General features: G+C 40.6%; 1 long non-coding RNA gene across 1 annotated transcript; it reads left to right on the top strand.

Moving 5' to 3' along the window:
* LOC309654876 lies at window positions 1-25,746 on the top strand. Its single transcript, XR_014260478.1, has 2 exons — window positions 1-2,627; window positions 4,770-25,746. It is a non-coding gene; the product is annotated as an uncharacterized lncRNA (long non-coding RNA).
* Window positions 25,747-27,355: the final 1,609 nt, after the last annotated feature.

Raw genomic sequence — 27,355 nt, 5'->3', positions numbered from 1 at the left:
ACTTTTTTTAACTTAATAAAATGTATTTCCCCACATGTTAGGTATTTTGTGACAACAGAATTTTAAGTGACTACTTAATATTTTAATTTTATGACAAGTTTTTTGACAAGTTTCCTATCTGTTGAACTTTTGTCACTATTACAAACAAGGCTCTGATCAATATTCTTGTGTATAGTCTTAGACAGAATCAGTTTGCCCTTGCGTTCATTTCTGGAAATAGAATTCATAGTTTCTCACTACACATCGCTAACATGCCCTCTGGAAGTGATCGTACCAGTTTACATTCCCAGGATCTGGGTGTGATATTTCCCTTCTACTGACTGCACCACCATCAACACTGAGTCATTTCAGGATTAGGAAACTTTCAAGTACTTTTCTTTTTTAAATTATGGACGATCCAAGCTGTGACTTCAAAGAATAAAGGGATAAGGAAGACAGAGTAATTGGAGTTGTGGGCAGAGCCCTGGAGTGTGAGTCAAGAGCTGGGTCCTTGGTACCTGATCATTGTGACTGTCAGTCTGAGTCTCCGTGAACCACACCCATGGAAAGGCTGAGGGGATCACGAGGCCACAGTCCAAGCAGAAATCACTCACCTGCAGTGCCTCTCCTACATTTCCACACAGTTCATCAGTGGTTTGCACATGTTTGGGTAAGAATAACACAGGCAAAATTAAAATTCCTTTTCCTGTGTTCACCCAGAGATCCCAATTCAGTCATCAAGAGGTGCAGAGGAGCTTAGTTAAGAACCCCACGTGAGGGCTTCCCTGGTGGTGCAGTGGTTAAGAACCCCCCTGCCAGTGCAGGGGACATGGGTTCAATCCCTGGTCTGGGAAGATCCCACATGCCGTGGAGCAACTAAGCCCATGTGCCACAACTACTGAGCCTGTGCTCTAGAGCCTGCGAGCCACAACTACTGAAGCCAGTGAGCCACAACTACTGAAGCGCACGCGCCTAGAGCCCGTGCTGTGCCACAACAGAAGCCACCGCAATGAGAAGCCCGCTCACAGCAACCAGGACCCAGTGCAACCAAAAATAAATAAATAAATTAAAAAACAAAAGAACCCCATGTGAGTCCACCATCAGTGGCCTAGGACCTCACTTGGGGAAATAGTTAACTAAAGCAGGGGAAGAGCATCTCTGGAGGGCCAACCCTATAAACCCAAGCTTATCTTATCTCAGGAAAGTACTCCAGTATTGCTCTTTCCAAGAGGAATCCACTCTGAGCAGTTTCACTATATTATAATGATTATTTTGCTCTATTTTAAAAGGGACACCTACACTTGAATGATGTGCTGCTCCGACCTGCCTAGCTTTCGGTCCAGCACCGGGGTGGATGTCTTTAAGTGTTCACAATTGTAGTTCGTCAGGATGGTACAGAGACCTTAGCTGGTCATCTCTCCCGCTCCAGCCTCATGCACGAGCACTAAGATGGTTTGGTGCCGAGTAGTGTTCACCAGAAAGCGATGAAAGAAAATGCTGGCAGAGACTTGTGATGGCACATTCTTCTGTGGCATAAAAGCAGCCTGTGAAATAAAGGCTGTAATACAGTTGGAGACCAGGTACCTCCTGACATCCCATGAAAGAGACCCAAGGCTAGGTCTCCCCAGCCCAGGCAGCGCCGAGAAGAATGAAAAGAAAATCTGCGCTAACATCCAGGCTTCCCATTTGCCAGTTCCAATTACCATCTAAATGTGCGCTTGAGGGGTCTCTGTCAACATTGCTTAGATCTGAATTCAAGTTGAAGGGAGATTAAAGAAAAGAGTTTGCAGAACTGATGTACAAGGCATGCCTCAACCTCAGGCAAAGTGGGTGGTTACCCACTTCTATGGGCTGAATTGCATCCCTTCAAAATTTATATGTGGAAGTCCCCACCCCTAGCACCTCAGAATGTGACTGTATTTGGAGATACGATCTTTAAGAGGTAATTAAGGTTAAATGAGGACACTAGGGTGGGCCCTAATCTGATATGATTGGTAAGAAGAGGAGATTAGGACACACATGCACACAGGGGAAAGGCCCTGTGAAGACGGAGAGAGAAGACAGCTGCCTAGAAGAGGCCTCAGGATGAAACCCACCCTGCGGATGCTAGGATCTGAGATTCCAAGCCTCCAGAATCAGAAGAAAAAATACAGTTCTGTTGTTTAAATGACTGTAGTCTGTAGTACTTGGTTATGGCAGCCCCAGCAAACTAACATGCTCACTGTAACATGATTTGAACAACTCTCTCCCCTTGACGCCTGGAATAGTCCCATGAGAGGCAGTCAGTCCTTTGGCTTTGGCTCTTCAGTTTAATAATCTCTTAACACCACACACACACACACACACACACACACACACACGTAGCTCCTTCTGAGCCCGGCAGCTGGTTTACTCATCTCTATTCTCAGACTGCATATCAGAATCTCAATCTAGTGGAATTCAACAAACATTTATTAAGTACAAACTATATGCCAGACAAGCTAAGTGATAAAGATTTTAAAACATAGATGTAATCCTTGTATTTGAGACACTGTCTGCGGAGGGAGACTGATGCCTGGTTTAAGGGCTGTGATGGAGAGAGCTTTGGGAGGACAGAGGTGGAGATAACGAATTTTGCTTGAGGGAGCTGAGGAGCCGCCACAGAAAAGGTGAGTTTGAAAGGATGAGTAGGAGGTTTCCAGATGAAGAAAAGGGAAATTCTGACTAAAGGGAATGGTATGTGCGCAGACACAGCAGTATCAGATCAAGTGTGTTTGGAAATGGTGAGAACCTCAGCGGAGCTGGAGTATAAGTCTCTTGGGAGAAACTCACGCAGCCACAGGCACACTGGTCAGGAGCCCTCCAGACTCCCCAAACCCTTTCAGCATCTCTGAAACAAGTGGACGGTCCCTGCCAACCCAATTCTTGTGCACTGGCTTTTAAGAGCACAGGGAGCCCAGCATCAGAGCCAAAGTCCCCGATTTCACTCTCACGCATTTCATCTTCCCAGGCTCAGCTTTCGCTTCTGGAGAGCTGGAAAGGAACCAAGAGATGAGGTCTGAGCCATAGCCCCTAACATCTGCTCAGGAGAACATAATATCTTTATTGCTGTCTGTATGTCCAAGTTTCATTCAGCTTGTCAGAAATCCTGATGCCTTTCCTACTCCTTTCTGTGTGGTCACACCAGAATCTGTGTGTTTTGGCGAATAACTGATACTCTTCCTATTTATAGACTATTTCCCATGTTATTCACTTATAGGGTTTCTGGAGTCCAATGTTCTGTCAAGTCTCAGCTGGCTGGGAGTATGCAATAGTCATTAACACCACAGCTGCTTTTTTTTTTTTTTAATAGTTTCCATGTATAGCTCAGTTGTTAAATGCTCTTAGATAAGTTTAAAACTGTGTTAAAATACATATATCTAGCTGGGTAAAAATGTTCATTAGTGTTAAGTGCCTTTTAAAATTAAAATACCAAAGCTAAAAATAAAAGTTCCTCATTATCCAAATGATAAAATATTCATTTTTGCCTTTTCAAGACATAGAAGAGTAGAAAGTATTTTTGAAAAAGTATTTCCTGACTGATCTAAACCAAAGCATAATCTTTGCTCCAAGTAAAATATCCCAGGGTGCTGTGCAAAGAACAAAATACCTTTTCCCTTTCATCTCTTCTGCTTCCTTATCATCTGTTTTGAGAAGAAGAAAGTTTGGTAGATGCCTACTCAAATGTTGAATTTCTTTTTCATACAGAATTTTTAACAGCTTATGTAACAATTGACTAGCATATCTCTTCATCCCACAATAATCCTTGATATCATGTTGGCAGCTTTTTAAAATAACAGCTTTATTGAAATATAATTCACACAACATAATTCACTCACTTGAAATGTACAATTCAATGGCTTTTAGTATATTCACAAAATTGTGTAACCATCACCACAATCAATTTTAGAATATTTTCATTACTCCAAAAAGAAACTCCACGCCATTTAACAGTCACTCCCTATTTCCCCTCATTCCTCTCTCCTCCAGCCCTAGGCAACCGCTAATCAACTCTCTGCGGATTTGCCTATTCTTGACATTTCATATAAATGGTATTTTACAATATACCGTCTTTTGTGACTGGCTTCTCTTACCTAGCATGTTTTCAGAGTTCATCCATGTTGTAGTATGCATCAGGATTTCATTCCTTTTTATTCCTGAGTAATACTCAATTGTATAGATAGTTATATATCTATTTTGTTTGTTCATTCATCAGTTGATGGACATTGAGTTGTTTCCACGTTTTGGCTGTTATGAATAATGCTGCACAAGGTTTTGTGTGAACATGTGTTTTCATACATTTTCTATGGAGCCGAATTGCTAGGTGCTATCAGTTTGAGTGCCTTTCAATGTTGAACACCCCCAGATTTCATAACTGATGAACAGAGGGGAAGGTGTTGGTTAATGTTGCACCCATGGACATAGAAAAGAGTCCATTTTGTTGCCAATATCACTACATAATTCTCTGGCCAAAACAAGAACTGGGTAATCACTCACCTCTGACTTATTAAAAAAAGAGTCAGTTGATCAGCAAATATGTCTGCTAATTATCTAAGAAAGCGTCTATGTTTGTTCATATGTACAAACCAAGTATTGAATGTCAGAAGCCAACCTTTCAGTAAGGCACCCTTTCCTCCTTTGTGTCATATTTAATTGCTTAGTTGCTAGACAGAGCACCATGATTTCCAGGTAAGGCACAGGGACTGTAAAGTAGGAAATTCTTGCCGTTATTTTGTCAACACTAGTGTTGCATCTTCTCTGTTTATTTATAGGACAATTCATTTCAACACTGAGCATCTGGAACACACCAGGATTTGTGTTCAGTGCAGGGGTAAAAATACGACCAAGACGTGGCCACTGTCCTCACAAAGCCACCAGCCCCAGTGATGAAGATGAGAGCGGACAAGCTCACCATTCACTAACGCCAGGCAGGTATCAATGTGTGGCCGTTCAGATGGAGGACAAGTGCCACTAGTTGGAGACATCGGGACAGATCCCAAGGAAGAAGTGGTGCTTGATACGTGTCTTGAAGGATGAGTAAGATTTTGAGGTAAAAATGTATGGAGAGGGCTTCCCTGGTGGTGCAGTGGTTGAGAATCTGCCTGCCGATGCAGGGGACACGGGTTCGAGCCCTGGTCTGGGAAGATCCCGCATGCCGCAGAGCAGCTAGGCCCGTGAGCCACAACTACTGAGCCTGCGCGTCTGGAGCCTGTGCTCTGCAACAAGAGAGGCCGCGATAGTGAGAGGCCCGCGCACCGCAATGAAGAGTGGCCCCTGCTTGCCGCAACTAGAAAAAGCCCTCGCACAGAAACGAAGACCCAACACAACCATAAATAAATAATTAATTAAATAATTTTTTAAAAAATGTATGGAGAGAAGACATTACACAATTGCACATGGAGGAAATCACATGAATAAAGGCAGATGAGCAAGAAAGCATAGGGTCTATTTGGGGAGTTCAGATTTAAATTTTCTCAATGCCACTTACTAACCATAACACTTTGGGCAATTTACCTGAATTCACCGAATCTCAATTTCCTCATTTGTAATACGGGCAAAATAATATCATCATATGCTATATGGATTAAATGATATATTTTAAATGTTTATCATTATGTCTAAAACATAGTAAGTGATCAATAAAAATTTGGTTTCAATCGGTTTGGTTGGAATACAAGTAGACATAAAGGAGCAGAAAGTAAGTTGGACTCGTAATGCAGAGAGCCTTCATGTGGGATGTGAAGTTGGATCTTAGATCCCTAAGCAGTAAGGAATCGCAAAGATGCTGGAGTAGGGGAGCACCAGCATTAGAGCTGAGCTTTGGCAAGAGCACGCAGAATGGAGTAAAGTTGAGCTACTCTTTAGAAGGCTATTGCAGTAGTCCTGGGGGGAGGTAATAAGGATCTGTGATGAAGCAGAAAGTATAAAAATTTTATGAGGAGTCCATTTGAAAGGTTTTTAATAAAGGCAGACTATATAGAACACAGAGACTGCTTAAATTTTGGAGGCAAAAGAGAAGCCAAAGCTTTTGAGCCTGTATCCAAGGGAATAGTGATGTCATTAACCAGGAAGAATGAGTTAAGAGGAAAGAGAAGTTCAGCTTTGGCTTGGAGGAGATCGAGGTACCTGGGAGACACGAGTGTGAAGGTGTCCAGCAGACAACTAGAAAAGGGGGCTAAATCATGGAAGTGTCCAGGCTAGAGATTCTGGAGGTACCTGCCAAGAACTATTGGTAGAAGTGAGGGAGTGGGTGACAGATCTTCACAGGAGAGTTGAAACTGCCATAAAAAAAAAGAAACAAGAACTGAGGAAAGATCGATGAAACCTGTCTTGCATGCCTAAGGAGGTTACCAACAGGAAAATCCTTTACAAGCTGTCAAGTCCTGCAAAGACTCAAATTGATGAGAAACAGAAGAATGAACAGCTGCTGTTGAGAAGGTCAACCAACAGTACAACTGGGATTGATTTTTTGATGGTTCTGAGAAACAGTCAAATGAAATAATCACACTGCTATTCCTTGGATAGGATGTGATAGCAAAGGAATCATTAAGCCAAGCTATTTTCGACAAGAGATTTTCTCCTCTATGCCTCAAATAACCAGGTTGATCATTCCAACTTTCTTGATTATTCCAACTGCTTTTTGAGTCTCCATTTTCAGTCATGTTTCCAAATTAAGTAATGATACTTGGGGGCTTCTATGACAAGGCATTGGTGGAGGAATCAATGGTGCCGTCCACTGTCCCTTCTTTGAAGGAGACAACTTCTAGAACAAATTTGTTTTCTTCATCACACATTTTACATTAGGTCTTCAAAGTATAAATAGTTCCACATTTTAAAGTCTGCAGTCAGTCAAAGGATGGTGGTCTGTTGGTGGCATCTGCCCTTAAAGTTCTAGCAAAATCTTACTTGATGTCTCCCCAGATGGTCATTTGGGAGGTCAGAACCTGAGGCTTGAGGAATGTAGGACCCATAAAGGCAGGAGGCCACGGTGCCCCAAGCTTTCCAGGTGCTAGCACTCAACACCTGTAGTCACAGTGGTTTCTCACAAGGACCCTGAGAGGTAATTACTTTATCTTCAATTTTCAGACGAGCAAGTGGTGACTAAGAAAAGTTAAAGCTGACCAAGGTCAAAAGCTAGTAAGTGGCTGACCTATAAGTTGAACATATATGTGTCTAACTCCCGTGGTTTTTCTACTAAGTAATTTCTTTTCTGTCAGGTGTGTGACGATCCCTACAATGTTCACCACCATGGTCCCTGATGCAGCAGGACTCAGACTCTTTAGGTGATGGCGCAGCTGCACTTCATGGCATTGGATCCCCATACCACCCCTGCCCCAAACCATTTAGTGTTCCATCATTTTATACCACATTCACCTTTCCGTGTATTTTTCTGGATACATTTTATTTTCAAATGCCTCAATAACTGAATTAAAGAAAAGCACTCCTATTTCAGCTTAACTATTTTTCCTATGCCCTTTTTAGATAAACCTGTGATGAGAGAAGCAAAATAGATTTCATGTCAATGAAAGCAAAATAGATTTTCATGTCAAATGAGCCTCAGATATAAATTATATAAATGCCTTTTCATAATCAGGATTGCAAAAAAGTGAAAAAGATACATTTGAAAATATTTAGCAACATTAAAGCTCTATTCTAAAAATGTAAGAATTACTAATAGTTGTATATTTTAGTTGCTTATGGATAATGCCACATATAACAGCCATTTTGTACAAAATATGTGACAAATCAGAGTAAACTAAGATTTCAAGTGTAAATTAATTTATGAATTTAATAGCTTTTACGCTTCCCCCAAATAATACACTAAAAAGTCTTCCTTGCCCTAGGGAAGTACTTATACAGTAAAACATGCCTAGTGAGGTCTGCAATTTGACTAAAATAAATCACTACTTGCCAACATTAAGGGGAAACAGTAATTTATAGGGCTACGGTGAATTCAAGTTTTTTAAATTATAGTCTGCCCTAGGGGGAAACTATCCCCATACAAATGCATTTACAAGAAAATAATTGGAAAAGTTCGGAAGCCTGGGCATTTAGTATACTTTGCAAGGGCATAGTATTTTATTACCGTCGTTATTTGCCTAACTTAAAGTGCTTATCAGACTTGATCTCAGCCATAAGAAAGTTTAAGCAGTAAAAAAAAAAAAAAAAAAAAAAAAAGTAGTATTCATTACAACGACATCCCTACATCCCTGATTCTTCATATTTGAGGTGTTCTAAAGTTTTCTAAGCTCTTTATTACACTGCTTCTCAAAAACAGTTCCTTTACTAAATAAATAAGGACTTTAAATATACAGATTTATAAGCTGTTTGACTTGGGTAACTTGTAAATTAGGTTGGAACTAAAAATGAACCACCATGTTTTATTAAAATTAGTGTCCCATCTCTGTGGGAGATTTTCTTCCGCCTGGCTAGAGCATATTTGGAAACTTTTCCTTCTATGGCTTTAAAGAGAGTTCAACCCTATGCACACCCTCGTGAGCTCACATAGAGTCGTGTGGTTTTGTACATCAGCCCCATGAGCTTCACTTCATTTTGTAGCCAACCTTGGCCCAAGGTCCTTCATGTAATCCCTCTCTTGCTCATACCGGCATCTCTTGAGCACCTGACAAACTCCTTCCCTTGAGTTAATCCCACTGTCAATGCCCCACAAAAGGCTGCTATGTTCTAATAATATAAAACACACAGACCCAGTCACTTGATTAGAGTCATGTCAATTTCCTGTTCCCTGACTGCCCCTCTGACCCTCAGCGCTCTCCCCCAGGAAACCCCCAGCAAACCCCAGCCAGCCCTCTCTTCCATCCTCTTCAGAGGCTATTGCAAACCTACTCTCCACATCCTGCACTCTCAGTTGATGACCTCCCCATCTACTCCTCACCCACCTCCATTCCTTTCCTTTCTTTTCCAGGAACAAGGCTACTCTCTCCACCTTCTTAGGAACGTTGCCCCATTAATAATGATGTCTCTAGTCTGAATGCTCTCTCTCTCCTTGGTTGATTTTTTTTCCCTTTAGACACAGAATCTTCTGGATTCTCCAGCATCTATCTCCCTGGTCCATGCCTTAAGGACTGACAGCCCTTAAACATAGGCGGCCCCAGGGTCCTTTGCAAAGCTCTCTTCTTCATTACCCTCCACACTTTCCTTGGGTGTCCCCATATTCACCCTACAAAGTCAGGGGCCAGTGAGGAGACAGAACCGCATCAGTTATTTTAACTGACATAAGTTAATATACTGAATTGTCTGTCGACTAGGCATAAAGTTGTTAACTAGGTAACTGAAAGGGTGAAAAGAGAACTCTAAGGTATGGCAGGTAGCTCCTACTGGAAGCAATTCTACCTCTAGGACTGAAAGTACAAAAGGAAGAGGTTGGGATTATTAAAACTAGCATTTAGAGAAGAGGCCCCATGAGGTGGGACCCAGACCTTGGGGGAGGGGGCATAGCTGGGGGCTGGAATGCCTCAAATGGGGGCAAGAGGAAGCTGGTTCTTCAAGTGTTAGAAAAACTGCACACTGGCCCCAGCAGCCCCTACTGGAGTGAACTACCACCACTGGAGTGAAGAAGGGAGCTGGAGGGGACCCGCCCCGCTGTCCCTCCTCCAGCTCTGCAGCTGCCCTCTGGTGGCAAAGCCTGGGGAAGAGGCAACTGGCAAAGCAGAAACATGGTCTGCGGAGTCCCAGCTCCAGCATCTGAAAAACTTGGATCAAGAGAGAAAAACTGACACAGCCCTATAGTCTCAAATGCCACAGGAGGATTAAAAACCTATTTCCCCAGCCCAAGCCTCTCTCTTGAGCTGTAGGCTCATTTAGCCAACAACCTGCCCCCCCAGAATATTTATTTGGATGCCCCATTGTTACTTCAAACTCAATTATGTTGTAAGTTGCTCTCATTACCCTTCCCATCTCCTTCCCAGCCCTGCCCCTTTTCCCCCTGCTGAATGAATACCAGCGTCGTGTATTATGAAATGTGTAAATGTCGTTTCACCACGAACACTCCCTGCCCTTCGCTCTTCCCACTCATTCAGTCATCAGAGTCCTTCCACTCCCCGCAGTAGCTCTCAGATCCATTCCCTCCTCTCCACCCGCACTGCCGCTCTTAGTCTGTACCCTTGTTTCTTAATGGATGAGGCATTGTCTCCTAACTAGTCTTGCTGTCTCACATTTCACTCTGCTGCCACACCCTGAGCCCTCATTTCCTGCAGAGACTCCCTAAACAAACAGTGATCTTTCTGCAATGCAAAGCCTACCACCCTGATCTCTGCTTAAAATCCTTTACTGGCTACCCTTAACCTTCAAAATTAAATTCTGTTTGGCGTGAGTTAGAAACATCTCCAGTTTTAATTCTCACTTCGACTTCTGCTCCCTACCCCACCCCCTTGTTCAGTTCAACCGAGATTCACTGATCCGAGCTCACCGCGCCACTTAGCTTTCCTCCCCTTGCCATGTTCCCCCTCGCCTTTGAGTGTTTGTACATCCCATTCCCCTTTCTGGGTTAATCTTCACATTTCCCACCTCTCACCCTTCTTCCCTTTCTAACTCCTTTCCGTCCGTCAGGACTGAGCAAGGTTCTGAGTTCTGGGAGAATTCTCCCAGTCTCAGCTGCCGCGCTCACCCCCAGTCTGTTGGTGTCTCTCCCATGAGCCCTCATAACCAGCCCTTCGTGGCAGGTCTTCTTGGTGGTGTCATTGAATGGTTAAGCATGAGCACTCTGGAGCCCAACTCCATGCTCAATTTCCAGCACTTCATCTTGCTGTCTGTGACTCTGGGAAAGATATCCAAGCTTACCAGCCCTCGGTTTCCACGTGCGTAAACTGGAACTTGTAATAGTACCTTCCTGACAGGTAGTTATGAAGATTAAATGAGATAATATTTATAAAATCCCAATCCCAGTTTTTAATCATTCTTTTCAAAGTGTCTCACTTCCCTGACTGTTGATACATGTAGATTATTTTGAAGCCAGGACAGAAACTGATAGTGTACTACTTTAGAACAATGCTCTTCTGCTAAAACTCACAACCACATTTACTTTGCAAGGGCCAGGACCAGAAGGACACTGTAATTGCCTTGATTCCCTAATTATTTGGGGGATGGGCTCAAGTCTCACATTTTCTTAGGCACTAGGGCCTTTACTTCCACAAGGAAAAAGAGTGAATGCTTTGCCAGTCCTGGACCCTCTGGCTGGTGCTAAAGTGAGTTTGGTGGGAATGCCATTAACTTATTCGTGGGAAAGATGGAATTGGCCAGCGCCCTGTTTCCACCTTCCGGTTTTGCTGGGGTTCTGACTGGGCCCGGGCAGGGAAATCCAATGAAGCATGAGCTGAGGTTGCAGAAGTTCTTCCCCAAGGTGTAGTCAGACAGCAGGCCTCTGTTCTACCTTGATGTAAACACTCCTTCTCAACATTTACTTGCGCTAGAGAACCCAAGGTCCAATGGGATCGTAAAACATTGTTCCAAAAGAGATTATCCAACCCTCCCCCCCCCCACTAATTCCTTCTACCACACACAGAGAAAAAGAAAACTACGCACAAGCCAACAGCATGGAACTTCTCCAGAGAGCCTTCTGACCACCATGTACGAAGCCCTCAAATATAGCCGTGGGGACCTCAGTATTTGGGGAAGGTACGTGTGCAGAAGGAAGACGCACGAATGTGTTTTGTTTCAATTTTCTTTTCACCAGGCCTATCCTTGACTTTTCACAGATTTCCCAGCAGAAGGATCAGGGTGGATGATGACATGGGAGAAAAATGTTCCACTGTGGCCAGTTCCTGTTCCTCCAGAGCGCTGTTTGTGTGCACGTGGCCGGGAAGCCGGGAGACTCAGTTGCCTCCCGCAGTGGCTGGGGAGGTCGTGCTGCTCCCCAGGAACTAGGATGGAGCGGCCTCTGCCTCTCAGTCCTCCGGGAGGATGTGGCTCACACTGGCTCCTGTCCAGCTGCAGCCTGTCGGCTCACATGGCCCCACGGAGGCCATCTGAGATCCTGCCAAGCTAGCATCAGCCCGGCTACATAATGCCCTCTTGTACTTCCCTCCAAGAATGCCGACTCTGACACTCCCATCACTGGGCTGTGAAATTACTAGGAAAAGCATAACAGGGATAGCGCTGCTGTTGTTGCCTTTTTTGTTTGTTTTAACGTGACAAGTTTTTTGGCCTTGCTCAAAAAGATCTCTCCCTGAGGAAAAAGCAAGAGAACCTGAATATGGGAAGAAAGGCTAAAATATAGTGTCTCCAGAGAAGCTTTCTTTACAAGATTTCAGTGAGCATGACTCACACTCCCTGGGAATGTTTTATTTTCTAAAACCTAATCTATAGAATCACAAAATCAGATGGTATGCAAGTATTTTGCATGTATTTGCCATCAATGTTAGGTATTATATGTATATTATATCTAGGATATTACAACCAAATTATGAGAGCCTTCACTTTTTATTCCTCTACACTAGTGCCCTTCCTGCCTGACACGTAGAAAGATAATTAATGTGCTGGTCCTGTGGGAAAGGAAACTGTCTTCCAGATTATTAATGAGAGATGTTTTAGCCTTTTTAAAATTAGTGAGAGATACAATTTTCATTTTTAAAAATTAGAGTCAGCTTGCAATCATTCACTGAAAAGTATAAAAAGAGCACATATTGGCTTAAGCAGTTGGCTTTTGAATATATTTTTATATAATATATTTGAATGCATTTATTTCTAAATCTGAATTTAATTTTTGTCTAGGATAGTGGGAAATTAAGTCATTTCCTACAAAATAATCAGTAAAATAGATGAAGTAAGTTGATTTCACACTTTTTTTTCTTTAGCAAAGGAAACCTTGTTTAAATGAAATCTTGGGGCTCCTGGTGGCACAATGGTTAGGAATCCGCCTGTCAATGCAGGGGACACGGGTTCGATTCCTGGCCCAGGAAGATCCCACATGCTGCGGAGCAACTAAGCCCGTGCAACACAACTACTGAGCCTGTGCTCTAGAGCCCGCGAGCCACAACTACTGAGCCCACGTGCCACAACTACTGAAGCCCATGCGCCTAGAGCCCGTGTTCTGCAACAAGAGAAGCCATGACAATGAAAAGCCCGCGCACCGCAACGAAGACCCAACACAGCCAAAAATAAAAACAGATAAATAAATAAATTTATTTAAAAAAATAAAAATTTTAAAAATAAATGAAATCTTGCTTAAAAGCCCAATAAGTAAAACGGGTTTTTCAAAGAAACAGAGCAGCTTTGGCAGAAGCAGAGGGGGGCCCCTGAGCCTAGCTCTCTTGGCCGCCATGTCCACCTCATGGTGACACCAAGCACACTCTGGAGACAGTAGTTGAAATAAGCAAATGAGCACATGCAAAGATACTCACCATCACTAGCCATGAAGGAAATTCAAACGAAAACCACGAAGTCTCACTGCACACCTATCAGAACACCAAATACTGGCAAGTATAGGAAGAAACAAGGTCACTCATACCCTCCTGGTGGGAATAAAAAATGGTACAACTACTCTGGAAAATAATTTGGCAGTTTCTTAAAAAACTAAACACGCACCTACTATACAACCCAACAATTGCACTCCTGGGCATTTACCCCACGAAGTGACAACTTAAATTTACACACAAGCCTGTACACAAGTGTTCACATGAGCTCTATTTGTAATAGCCCCCAGATGGAAACAACCAAGATGTCAATGAATGGCTAACAAAAGCCAAACTGTGGTACATTCATACTACAGAATACTCCTCAGCAATCAAAAGGATCCAATTTTTAATATATGGAACAACCTGGATCAATTATGAGAATTACTCTGTGTGAAGAAAGCCAATCCCAAAAGGTTACATTCCGTATGATTCTATTTGTGTAACACTCTTAAAATGACAGACTTATAGAAATGGAGAACATATTAGTGTTTGCCAGGGATTAAGGATGTGGGAGGGAAACAGCTGTGGCAACAAAAGGGCAACAGGAAGGATTCTGAGGGTGATGAAAATGTCTCGTATCTTGTCTGTATCAGCATCAATATGCTGGTTGTAATACTGTTTTGTAAAATGTTACTATTGGGGAAAACTGGGTAAAAGGCACACAGGCTCTCTTATTTCATAGAACTCCATGGGGATCTACAGTTTTCTTAGAATAAAGAGTTTAATAATATTTTTAAAACTATCAAAAAAGTTGATCTCTCTAAATATCGTTATCTATGATTCTGAGCAACCCCGCAGTTTTGACTTGGATGTCACTTGCCAGTGGTTTTACCCAGGTCAGAACTAATCCACATATCACTCAGGAAGTGGTCACGATGCCTCTCAGGCAAATGCCAGGCACCAGGTTAAGCTGAATTTTCCTCCTTTCCAATTGAGTCAAAAGCACTTTACTTGAGCAGATATCATCAATCAACAGAGGATTCAGTGCTGGAAATGAACCTCCTGTTTTTGAAGTTCACATCTTCTCTTAACTGGGTAAGAGTATTTAGGTGATAAGACAGTGAAAGTAAGCAAGAGATAAATAATATCAGCAAGAGATGATTGGTTGTCTGGTTGGTTGGTGTGACATGTACCTACCTAACACGATATACTTTGTAAACTTGCCACCCAGGTTTACAAACCATAGCATATTAGAGTAGCACCACGGAATCCTTCTACACCATCTGCTTGAACATCCCTAGGGAATGGGGACCTACTGTTTCCCTGTTCAATCTATTTCATTAGACATTCCATTTACACAGTGCTAAATGTCACTATTTCACACCACCTCTCTGTACATCTGTAATTAAATAAAATTCTGTCCCTATTCTAAACACTTAAAGACAACTATCAGGCCCTCCTGCCAAAATCTTCCTTTTTCCAAATTAAACATCCATTTTGTTCTTCACTATCCTTCACAGGACAGTTATTAGTCACCAGGGAAATGCAAATAAAAACCACACTGAGATACCACTTCATACCTACTAGCATGGCTAATATTCAAAACAAAACAATAATCTATAAAAAGTGTAGAGGAGAATGTGGAGAAATTGGAACCCTCATACACTGCTGATAAAAATAGAAAATGGTGCAGCCACTTTGGAAAAGTTTAGCAGTTCTTCAAAATGTTAAACAGAGAGATACCATATAACCCTATGTTTCACTCCAAGGAATATACCCAAGAGAAACTAAAATATATGTCCATATAAAACTCATAATGTTAATAACAGCATTATTCACAGTAGGTAAAAAGTGGGAACAACCCCCCAAAACAACCCATTCATTAACTGATGAATGAACAAAATGTGGTATATTCATACAATGGAATATTATTCAGCAATAAAAGGGTAAAGCAATAAAAGGAATGAAGTACTGACATGTTACAACATGGATAAAGCTTGAAAATAAGGTTAATATGCTAAGTGAAATACAAGATTTTGTACAGCAAAGGAAACCACAAACAAAATGAAGAGACAACCTACGGACTGGGAGAAAATATTTGCAAATGATGCAACCAACAAGGGCTTAATTACCAAAATATACAAACAGCTCACACAACTCAACAACAACAAGAAAAAACCCAATCAAAAAATGGGCAGCAGACCTAAACAGACATTTCTCCAAAGAAGACATACAGATGGCCAACAGGCACGTGAAAAGATGCTCAACATTGCTAATTATTAGAGAAATGCAAATCAAAACTACAAAGAGCTACCACCTCACACAGGTCAGAATGACCATCATTAAAAAAAAGTCTACAAATAACAAATGTCAGAGAGGATGTAGGGAAAAGGGAACCCTCCTACACTGCTGTGGGAATGTAAATTGGTGCAGCCACTATGGAGAACAGTGTGGAGGTTCCTTAAAAAACTGAAAATAGAGCTAGCTACCATATGATCCAGCAATCCCACTCCTGGGCATATATCTGGAGAAAACCGTAATTCAAAAAGACACATGCACTCCAATGTTCACTGCAGCACTGTTTACAATAGTCAGGACATGGAACCAACCTAAATGTCCATCAACAGATGAATGGATAAAGAAGATGTGGTGTATATACACAATGGAATATTGCTCAGCCATAAAAAATGAAATAATGCCTTTTGCAGCAACATGGATGGACCTAGAGATTATCAGACTAAGTGAAGTGAAGTCAGACAGAGAAAGACAAATACCATATGATATCACTTATATGTGGAATCTAAAATATGACACAAATGAACTTATCTATGAAACAGAAACAGACTCACAGATAGAACAGACTTGTGGTTGCCAAAGCAGGGGGTGGTTGGGGAGGGATGGAATGGGAGTTTGGGATTAGCAGATGCAAATTATATGTAGAATGGATAAACAACAAGGTCCTACTGTATAGCACAGGGAATTAGATTCAATATCCTGTGATAAACCATAATGGAAAAGAATATGAAAAAGAATGTGTATATATGTATAACTGAATCACTTTGCTATATAGTAGAAATTAACACATTATAAATCAACTGTACTTCAATAAATTTTTAAAAGATATGCTAAGTGAAAAAATCCAGCCACCAAAAACAACAACATAACCCATGTTGTATGATTTCATTAATATGGAATGTCCACAATAGGCCAATCCATAGACAACGTAGGTTAGTGGTTGCCAGAGGCTGGAAGGAAAGAGAAATGAGGACTGCCTGCTAATGAGTGTGGGCTTTCTTTTTAAGGTGATGAAAAATTTCTAAAGTCAGATAGTGGTAATTGTTGCACAAGTCTGTGAATATACCATAACCTGCTAAATTGTATATGTTAAAGGGTGAATCAAATGGTATATAAATGATATATCAAAGCTGTTAAAACAAAGGTGCTGAACAGCTTTTACGATGTTGCTTTATTATTTACTATCTCTCAGCCCTCATTAATTTCAACGTGCTTGTGAAATGAACTTTAAGACATCAAACGTAGAATCTCCCATTTAGAGAAATGAAATTTCAACAAAATAATTTTTAAGGAATTTTGAAACTTGTCATATTAGACAAATTAAACCAAACTATTGAAAGCATGAGGTTGAAAAGTAATAAACCTTAGGCCTAAAAATGTGTTTCATGACTATGAAGCTTAGTTAAAATTTTTGATAAATTGACAACATGGAAAAGTGAAAGCATTACCATATTGGTGTTTATTTTATTAGCCTCAAATGTTATGAAAATAACTAAAGCAGTTTATTTGATTTGGCTAACCATATATTAATTACTTATTAAAACACAGCCTTAAAATAGCATGTTTAGAATGCCTGTCTAGTGATTTAGAACTAATTACCAAATATTGTTCTTTTGCTAAATCTTTACATTTGTTTTACTGAGGTTTGCTAAATTAGTTAACGAACTCAAGCATAGCATATATCTAGCATATTTTTGATAAAATGTGTCACAAACATACTTTTCCACATATCTTTAAAATAGTTAATAGAATCATTGCAGCACTATTTACAATAGCCAAGACATGAAAACAACCTAAATGTCCAGTAACAGATGAATAAAGATGTGGTACATATGTACAATGGAATATTACTCAGCCATAAAAAAGAATAAAATGATGCCATTTGCAGCAACATGGATAGAGCTAGAGATTATCATACTAAGTGAAGTAAGCCAGGCAGAGAAAGACAAATATGATATTGCTTATATGTGGAATCTAAAAAAATGATACAAATGAACTTATTTATAAAACAGAAATAGACCCACAGACATAGAAACAAACTTATGGTTACCAAAGAGGAAAGGAAGGGTGATAAATTAGGAGTTTGGGATTAACATATACACACTGCTATATATAAAATAGATAACCAACAAGGACCTACTGCATAGCACAGGGAACTATACTAATATTTTGTAATAACCTATAAGGGAAAAGAATCTGAAAAAGAATAGATATATATATATATACATGTATAACTGAATCACTTTGCTCTACACCTGAAATTAACACAACATTGCAAACCAACTATACTTCAAAAAAATATATTAACAGCAAGAAAATAATTCCAATATTCCATAAGGCCAATTATATTGGGGGCACAAGACTAGCAAATCCCATGAATATCAACCAACTGCCTTACTTCTTTCATTGCAAATTGTGTTTTCTTAGAAGTAATATTGTTTGGTTTAACCTGATGATGACTAGACATTCAGTAAGTGAACAGATGGTGTTCTTGGCAAAGCATGGCAAGCACAGAAGTCAAATCCAAATTCAGAATAAGTGTTTATTACAAATAAGGGAAAATCCACAATGGGAAAGGGGTACAAAATAGGAAAAATAAATAAATAAATCAGTTAATAGGAAATGCTTACATCATATTTCCCAGGAAAGAAATTTGTATACAGGAAGTTTATTGTATAGTATAGAGTGTATTTTTATTCTCAGGAATAAAAATTGTGAGGCGTTAAGGCAGCAGTATGGATGAAAGAAGTTGAACTGTGAGGAAATTTCAAGAAAGTCCTTAGCAGAACCCATAGGAGCTTGAGAGCTGGCATGGTCCTTCAGAGCTATCCCAAATTAAGATAAGAGGCCTGGATTTTTGTACCCTGACATTGACCAGTCATTGGATATGGGCTACCCCTGGGAGTGGTCATATCCTTGGGTGAAGGAATTCCTTTCATCTTGGGGAGGGATTAGCTATGAGCCATCAACAGGTAATACGTCTGCCAGCTCAGAAAACGAGTGATTTGGTCCAGAAGGGGGTATCTGGATAGGGTATCACAGCATCCACCAGAGTTCACCCCTACCACTGCCTGGATTCAGTTGCTTTGTATAAAGCATTTGTTCCATAGGGGTACAGCGTCCTTGGGATTCTGGTTGGTCTCTTTCCCTTGGGAAACTTACAGGATAAACGTTAGTGGGATGATTCCACTACAGCAGTTGATCTCAGAGCTGCAATGAATTTTCAGCATCTCCCTTCTCTACTACACATCCCAAATTCCCCTCACCCTTGGCTAGAACTTCTGCTAGTCTAGGTGGCTTACCTGCTCAGGTGACCCAGACCCTCATTACTGTGTGATCCAAACCCGTGTTCACTATGCTCTCCTCCAGACACTTGTTTACTGCCAAGTTAGGCAGGAGGATACTAAATGATGCCCAGGAGACCACATGAAACAAAGTTTATCTTTCCTTCCCCGTTGTGTAACAGCAGTGCTGCCTCCTGCTGGACCTGTGGCGCCTACAACGTAGTTGAAAAGCATAGCTAGGTTCGTCCATCCGGGAAGCCAGCACTTAAAAAGTCTCCACCCTTTGATTCCTTTCTACACGTGTCTCACAGCATGGCTATTGATGTTTCAATGTATACTAAACAGACATGTGCTTTCAAATTGCATCCTCTATATCTTTGCTACCTAGTGTTGACAACCAGAATGCCAACATTATTTTAGAAAGGTTGAGAAGTTCTCCAGAAATGGAGAATATCTTCAGGAGGAACACCTTTTCTTTTCCCATGTTAGTTATGCTGTTTGAGGACAAAGTCGGTCATAGTAGCTTTCTTCCAAAGGAGTAGCTTAATTTTTAAATGGACCAAGAAGGGAATTTCATTCCATGTGAACTACCTATCAGTTTCCCCATAATTAGGGTGGATATTTATTCCACCAGGATGCACCCAAAAGTAGATTTTAAGGTGTATAGCCAGTATCTGTGTCCATACCATACTGATTGTTAAATATTTGTCTATCTCACCTACAGTTTGATCATTTAAAAGGTAAGTTGTAGATACAAAGTTGATCAGTCTCTTTGGCACCAAGGCAAAGAACTAGTCTGGACTCTATATAGAACTTATAACTGCATTGACCTCAAGTTTACCTCTGTTATTGACTTAAATGCTGTGGTACACAAGAGTATTTGATTTCTTTTTCTTTTTTTTATAAATTTATAAATTTATTTTTGGCTGCGTTGGGTCCTTGTTGCTGTGCGCGGGCTTTCTCTCTAGTTGCTGCAGGTGCGGGCTACTCTTCATTGCGGTGCGCGGGCTTCTCATTGCGGTGGCTTCTCTTGTTGCGGAGCACGGGTTCTAGGCACGTGGGCTTCAGTAGTTGTGGCACGTGGGCTCTAGAGCGTAGGCTCAGTAGTTGTGGCGCACAGGCTTAGTTGCTCCGCGGCATGTGGGATCTTCCCTGACCAGGGATCAAACCCGTGTTCCCTGCATTGGCAGGCAGATTCTTAACCACTGTGCCACCAGGGAAGTCCCTGATTTCTTCTTTTTTTTTGATAGACTGCTATCTACTTCAAGCTAAATCCAACACTGTGCTTAATTTCAGATTATTTTTGTCTCACATCTATTCCAATTATTGATTTGAAACAAAATCTACTCTTGACTTTTTTCCCTCTACACATTCCTCAGGAAAATTTTGGCAAATAGGCTGATCAAGTAGACTACATGGGAATGAATATATTTTTATCAGCTCCTTTAAAATATGTAGACATGCAGTAATACAAAAACATTACCCCAATTAGGAAAGCAAAAAGAAAAAGTTAACTTGGAAAAAATTTTTAAGGCAATGTTATATTTTAATAGTCCAGAGTAGTTCATTTCTATTTACTTAGGTTTATGGATAAACTTACGGGGGATGAAAGGAAATAGGGTAAAATAGAATGAACTAAGAACTTATTAGCAACCTAATTTACTTTAATAGATTGTGTGCTTCCTTCAATCTACGTGCTCTGTAAGACAAAACAACTGTCTGTTCCCCTGCTTTCAACCAGGGTCTGAGAGCCTGGCACATAGTAGATGCTCAGTAAATATTTCAGACTAATGTTTTTGTTGCTCATCTGACACCCTATAATTGCAGCCAACTTCTCTTTCCCTCTTTCCTTTTTAAAGAACTTGTTATCCCCTTCCCTCCCTCCTCAGCCTCCTCTTCTTTCTTCTCTTTATCTCTCTTTTAGGAAGAGATTTCTTCCCCTCCCTTCCCTTAAGTATGTCACAGGAAAAAGTTTAGGAGACACTCAGAATGTTCAGTAACAACAAGAGAACAGAGCCTTCACACATGACCACATTTTCTATTCTTCCTCTCCTGTGTTACATTTTCACCAAATTCAGGAAGGTCTGAATTGACATGATTTTATTTAATGTTTTTTTTTAATGTTTAAGGGAGGTGTTGTCCTGTTGTGGGTCTCATGTAATTAAGAGAAAGAATCCACAATCGAAAAGCATTCCCATCCAGCCCTTGTCTGATTGTGCATGATCACTAAGAGAGTCTGACCGATCCCAGTTCCCAGAGGCAGTCTGTGTGGATAATCTGAGGATAATCTGTTTTAGCCGTAACATAAGACTGTAAGACTCACTTTCCATTTCCAAAGAACTAGGGGAATCTTCTCTTTCCTCTAAAGAGGTGGGTCTGCCTACAAGTTAAAAGCAATAGAAGCAAGCTTTATTGCAGCCTCTTGTCCTTCCTGTGGGGAAGACCAGAGGGGCTCCCCAGCCACAAAGGTTTACACCACTGTAGGCAGCTGGCAGGGTGGCCTGCTCGCGGGGGGAAGGGGTGGAGTTAATCACGCAGCCTGAGCATCTCCAAGGAAACCAGGTTCCTCCAGGTACACAGGGGGCACCCATGAGTCTGTTAGCTCCTGACCACTTGGCTCAGGCTGCCCTGAGACATAGCCACTAGGTTCACTCTATTATCAGAGCCAGCCACGCACAGTCCTGACCTTTAGGAAGAGGGACCTGACGTTCAGGAGCTGGTTGCCTGGGCACCCAGTCATCATTTCAGAATTTATCACAGAAGTCAATTTTACTCTTACATTTCAAATATAATATTGATGTTGAAATTCAAACTGAAAAAAAAATTCAAGCTCCATCTGGCAGCAGAGAGCCAGAGGAGGACAAGGGAGGCATGCTAACCGAGATAAATCACACATTTGAGAGCACACAGATGATTAGACTCGATGCTCATTTCACATCAACCTGCCTCCTCTGTACTCACAGACTCCCAAACCGCATCCCTACCCACCCCTGACCCCTGCTGGGGTTCCAATACCAGAACCTCCAATTCTAGTTGTTGTTTAGCTGCCTATGTGATCCTGAATAAGTTGTTTCTTTGAATCTCAGTCTCCTCATCTGTGGAATGGGAATAGTAATATCTGGCCCACAGATATGAAATAAGCGATGTAAGCAAAGGACCTAATGGAGGCACTCAGTAATGCTAGCTGAATCCAACATCCCCCTCTAGAGGGTAAGGTCTTAGAAGACTAAAACTCCCAAGTTATAAGCCTCATTCTATTTTCCATCTAAAGAAACTTGTCTCTCAGTTGCCCTGACATTTTATCAACACATGTTATGAAATAAATGCTTTAATCATTTATTAAATAAATTATTTGAACTCTCATAGCACTAGTCATATTTATTCTAAGTTCTTTTTTCAGAGAATTAGGAGGCAAAAGAAAGTTGCAACACTGTATGATGTTAAATCATATATTTAGTTTTAACATCATGTTGATAAAGATCTTAATTATATAAATAATTATGTATTTAGTCTGTATTTCCTATTAAATATTTCAACTAAATTTTTGGCTATTTAGAAATGTTATTACCAATATTTTAAGACCTTACATCATCCAATAAGAAGTATTCACTGCTTCCGTTTTAAAGAGTGATATTAAAATAACACTATGGACTTCCCAGGCGGCACTCCTGCCGTGGATGCCTGAAGTGTGTTCAGTAATTTAACCACATCAGAGAGGAAAACAAAGTTCAGGGATTCTAGGGCAGCCATACACCACCTCCAAGAGCATCCATGGGAAAATGAGGAGGCCTGGACAGTCCCCACCTGGCACTCTCAGGACAGAGGCTTGAAGGAAAGCCTTGAAAGCTACAAGGAGCATGAGATGCAGTCAGACCTGGGTTTGAAGGCCTCTGCCATGCAGCATTGTGATCTGGGTTCTCCCATCAGGCTTCCCACTACTGCCTCATAGCGGACTATGTCCTTCATAAGTGAACTCAAGCTGGAGCTAGGCAGAAACTGCATTTTCCAATCTAAAAAGACTGGCTACTGAAGAGACTGGCAATCCGAAATGACCAATGGGTGTAGGTAAAAGGAGCCCCAACAAAAGCCTGCTTTCTTTAACCAAAGGTCTGGAAAAGGGCAGCCTAGCTAGACAAAAACATTTTAGAGGGAGGACCTTCAAAGATGGCAGAGGAGTAAGATGTGGAGATCACCTTTCTCCCCACAAATACATCAAAAGTACATCTACATGTGGAACAACTCCTACAGAACACCTACCGAACGCTGGCAGAAGACCTCAGACTTCCCAAAATCCATGTAGCTGACAGGGTCTTGGTGTTCCGGCTGGGTGTCAGGCCTGAGCCTCTGAGGTGGGAGAGCTAAGTTCAGGACATTGGATCACCAGACACCTCCCTGGCCCCATGTAATATCAATCAGTGAGAGCTCTCTCAGAGATCTCCACCTCAACGCTAAGACCCAGCTCCACTCAATGACCAGCAAGCTCCAGTGCTGGACACCCCATGCCAAACAACTAGCAAGACAGGAACACAACCCCACCCATTAGCAGAGAGGCTGCCTAAAATCATAATAAGTTTACAGACATCCCAAAACACACCACTAGACATGGCCCTGCCCACCAGAAAGACAAGATCCAGCATCATCCACCAGAACACAGGCACTAGTCCCCTCCACCAGGAAGCCTACACAACCCACTGAACCAACCTTAGCCACTGGGGGCACACACCAAAAACAATGGGAACTACGAACCTGCAGCCTGTGAAAAGGAGACCCCAAACACAGTAAGTTAAGCAAAATGAGAAGGCAGAAAAATACATAGCAGATGCAGGAGCAAGGTAAAAACCTACCAGACCAAACAAATGAAGAGGAAATAGGCAGTCTACCTGAAAAGGAATTCAGAGTAATGATAGTAAAGATGATCCAAAATCTTGGAACTAGAATGGAGAAAATACAAGAAACGTTTAACAAGGACCTAGAAGAATGAAAGAGCAAACAAACAATGATGAACAACACAATAAATGAAATTAAAAATTCTCAGCAGGAATCAATAGCAGAATAACTGAGGCAGAAGAACAGATAAGTGACCTGGAAGATAAAATAGTGGAAATAATTACTGCAGAGCAGAATAAAGAAAAAAGAATGAAAAGAATTGAGGACAGTCTCAGAAACCTCTGGGACAACATTAAACGCACCAATATTCTAGAATTATAGGGGTCCCAGAAGAAGAAGAGAAAAAGAAAGAGACTGAGAAAATATTTGAAGAGATTATAGTTGAAAACTTCCCTAATATGGGAAAGGAAATAGCCAATCAAGTCCAGGAAGCACAGAGTCCCATACAGGATAAATCCAAGGAGAAACATGCCAAGACACATATTAATCAAACGTTCACAAATAAAATACAAAGAAAAAATATTAAAAGCAGCAAGGGAAAAGCAACAAATAACATGCAAGGGAACCCCCATAAGGTTAACAGCTGATCTTTCAGCAGAAACTCAGCAAGCCAGAAGAGAGTGGCAGGACATATTTAAAGTGATGAAATGGAAGAACCTACAACCAAGATTACCCTACCCAGCACAGATCTCATTCAGATTCAACAGAGAAATTAAAACCTTTACAGGCAAGCAAAAGCTAAGAGAATTCAGCACCATCAAATCAGCTTAACAAGAAATGCTAAAGGAACTTCTCTAGGCAGGAAACACAAGAGAAGGAAAAGACCTACAATAACAAACCCAAAACAATTAAGAAAATGGTAATAGGAACATACATATAGATAACTACCTTAAATGTAAATGGATTAAATGATCTAACCAAGAGACATAGACTGGCTGAATGGATACAAAAACAAGACCCGTATATATGCTGTCTACAAGAGACCCATTTCAGACCTAGGGATACATATGGACTGAAAGTGAGGGGATGGAAAAAGATATTCCATGCAAATGGAAATCAGAAGAAAGCTGGAGTAGCAATTCTCATATCAGACAAAATAGACTTTAAAATAAAGACTATTACAAGAGACAAAGAAGGACACTACATAATGATCAAGGGATCAATCCAAGAAGAAGATATAACAATTGTAAATATATATGCACCCAACATAGGAGCACCTCAATACATAAGGAAAATGCTAGCTGCCATAAAAGGGGAAATCGACAGTAACACAATCATAGTAGGGGACTTCAACACCCCACTTTCACCAATGGACAGATCATCCAAAATGAAAATAAATAAGGAAACACAAGCTTTAAATGATACATTAAACAAGAGGGACTTAATTGATATTTATAGGACATTCCGTCCGAAAACAACAGAATATACTTTCTTCTCAAGTGCTCATGGAACATTCTCCAGGATAGATCATATCTTGGGTCACAAATCAAGCCTTGGTAATTTAACGAAATTGAAATCATATCAAGTATCTTTTCCGACCACAACACTATGAGACTAGATATCAATTACAGGAAAAATAGCCTTCATGTGTTTGTAGTTTTTACAGTTTTTTTCTTGCAAAAACTACAAACACATGAAGGCTAAACAATACGTTACTAAATAACCAAGAGATCACTGAAGAAATCAAAGAGGAAATAAAAAAATACCTAGAAACAAATGACAATGAAAACACGATGACACAAAACCTATGGGATGCAGCAAAAGCAGTTCTAAGAGGGAAGTTTATAGCAATACAATCCTACCTCAAGAAACAAGAAACATCTCAAATAAACAACCTAACCTTACATCTAAAGCAAATAGAGAAAGAACAAAACAACCCCAAAGTTAGCAGAAGGAAAGAAATCATAAAGATCAGATCAGAAATAAATGAAGGAAACGATACCAAAGATCAATAAAACTAAAATCTGGTTCTTTGAGATGATAAACAAAATTGATACACCATAAGCCAGACTCATCAAGAAAAAAAGGGAGAAGACTCTAATCAGAATTAGAAATGAAAAAGGAGAAGTAACAACTGACACTGAAGAAATACAAAGGTTCATGAGAGATTACTATAAGCAACTATATGCCAATAATATGGACAGCCTGGAAGAAATGGACAAATTCTTAGAAAAGCATAACCTTCCAAGACTGAACCAGGAAGAAATAGAAAATATTAAGAGACCAATCACAAGCACTGAAAATGACACTGTAATTAAAAATCTTCCAACAAACAAAATCCCAGGACCAGATGGATTCACAGGAGAATTCTATCAAACATTTACAGTAGAGCTAACACCTATCCTTCTCTAACTCTTCCAAAATATAGCAGAGGGAGGAACACTCCCAAACTCATTCTACAAGGCCACCATCACCCTGATACCAAAACAAGACAAAGATGTCACAAAGAAAGAAAGCTACAGGCCGATATCACTGATGAACACAGATGCAAAAATCCTCAACAAAACACTAGCAAACAGAATCCAACAGCACATTAAAAGGATCATACACCATGATCAAATGGGGTTTATCCCAGGAATGCAAGCGTTCTTCAATATATGTAAATCAATCAATGTGATACACCAAATTAACAAATTGAAGGATAAAAACCACGTGATCATCTCAAAAGATGCAGAAAAAGCTTTCGACGAAATTCAACACTGATTTATGATAAAAAACCCTCCAGAAAGTAGGCATAGAGGGAACTTACCTCAACATACTAAAGCCCATATATGACATTGTTCTCAATGGTGAAAAAATGAAACCATTTCCTCTAACATCAGGAACAAGACAAGGTTGTCCATTCTCACTACTGTTAGTCAACATAGTTTTGGAAATTCTAGCCACAGCAATCAGAGAAGAAAAAGAAATAAAAGGAATCCAAATTGGAAAAGAAGAAGTAAAGCTGTCACTGTTTGCAGATGACATGATCCTATATATAGAGAATCCTAAAGATGTTACCAGAAGACTACTAGAGCTAATCAATGAATTTGGTAGAGTAGTGGGATACAAAATTAATGCACAGAAATCTCTTGCATTCCTATACACTAATGATGAAAAAACTGAAAGAGAAATTAAGGAAACACTTCCATTTACCATTGCCACAAAAAGAATAAAATACCTTGGAATAAACCTACCTAAGGAGACAAAAGACCTGTATGCAGAAAACTATAATATACTGATGAAAGAATTAAAGATGATACAAACAGATGGAGAGATATACCATGCTCTTGGATTGGAAGAATCAACATTGTGAAAATGACTCTACTACCCAAAGCAATCTACAGATTCAGTGCAATCCTTATCAAAATACCAATGGCATTTTTCACAGAATTAGAACAAAAAATTTCACAATTTGTATGGAAACACAAAAGACCCCTAATAGCCAAAGCAATCTTGAGAAAGAAAAACAGAGCTGGGGGAATCAGGCTCCCTGACTTCAGACTACTATAAAGCTACAGTAATCAACACAGTATGGTACTGGCACAAAAACAGAAATAT

The sequence above is a fragment of the Balaenoptera physalus genome (genome assembly GCF_965194825.1).
Source record: "Balaenoptera physalus genome assembly, chromosome: 2".
Taxonomy (NCBI): Eukaryota; Metazoa; Chordata; class Mammalia; order Artiodactyla; family Balaenopteridae; genus Balaenoptera; species Balaenoptera physalus.
Note: the sequence above shows the minus strand (reverse complement) of the source record. Positions and strands in the feature narration are given on the sequence as shown.